We start from the raw sequence: 1,134 nt of genomic DNA, 5'->3' as shown, positions 1-1,134 counted from the left end.
TATATATATATATATATATATATATATATTAGAAATACTCTTATTTAATTGTTTAAAATTCATATCTAATATTATAATATTTAGATTTAGGTTTTGATCATAATAACAATTTTGATGATATTTAAACAATATTAAATATATTTTTTAGATATAAGAAAAGAGGAAATAAATATATAGAATTTTAAACTAACATTAATTAATGTTTTATTTATTAAAATATATAAAATATTAGATATATCTTCTACTTGATCTAGTTAGAGTATAAATTAATCTCGGGGCTATGATATTTTATTAGTTCACATGTATTTTTCTAATATTTAGAGGTTTGTCAAAAATTCCTTGTTTCTAATTTATTGATTAATATTTCTTAGATAATATAATTTTCACTGACGAATATATAATGAATATACCCCATATTTATTATTTTTCTTGTCGCTGAAACTATACTCTAATTTCAATATTATTTGTAAATAATATTATAAATTTCAACTAATTTATTTGGTGAACCTCTTTAGATTTTATTATGTTTCCTATATTTTATTAATTCTTCAAATATATTTCTTTGATAAACTCGTTCGAAATTATTTTTAACTGTATATGTTTTGTTGATTAATTTAATAAAGTTTCATATGTAACTTTTACTGATGAATTACATTAAATACTTATGAAAAATCACCATGTACTTTGTTTTATTATTAATGACCATATCCTAAAAATATTTGTAGATTAAAAATATCTTTCGGTTTATTTTTAAAAAACTATTTGAATAGATTAATGAAGTTGTATTATAATTTTCTAAAAAACGTTGTTCCAAAAAATAATATAGTAGTGTTATTATAGTTTTAACTGTTGATGAGTAAATAACTATATTAATTCATTTGATTGATAAATGGCAGTTTGAAAATATATAGATAAATGAGCCAGTTAGCAATATGTTTCTTATACAATTAAAATACTTTTATCATCATTTATCTATAATAAAACTTTGTATACTTATTATAATAAAAAAATGAATTGTCTCAGTAAGAAAAATACCAAAATCAACCATTATTTTTTTAAAAAACTTGTGTAACTAAGTATAAACTTATACTTATTTTTAAGTCGATACCTATATAATTAAGATTATTTTAACTA

Source organism: Brassica oleracea, chromosome C2 (assembly GCF_000695525.1).
Source record: "Brassica oleracea var. oleracea cultivar TO1000 chromosome C2, BOL, whole genome shotgun sequence".
Lineage (NCBI taxonomy): Eukaryota > Viridiplantae > Streptophyta > Magnoliopsida > Brassicales > Brassicaceae > Brassica > Brassica oleracea.
Note: the sequence above shows the minus strand (reverse complement) of the source record.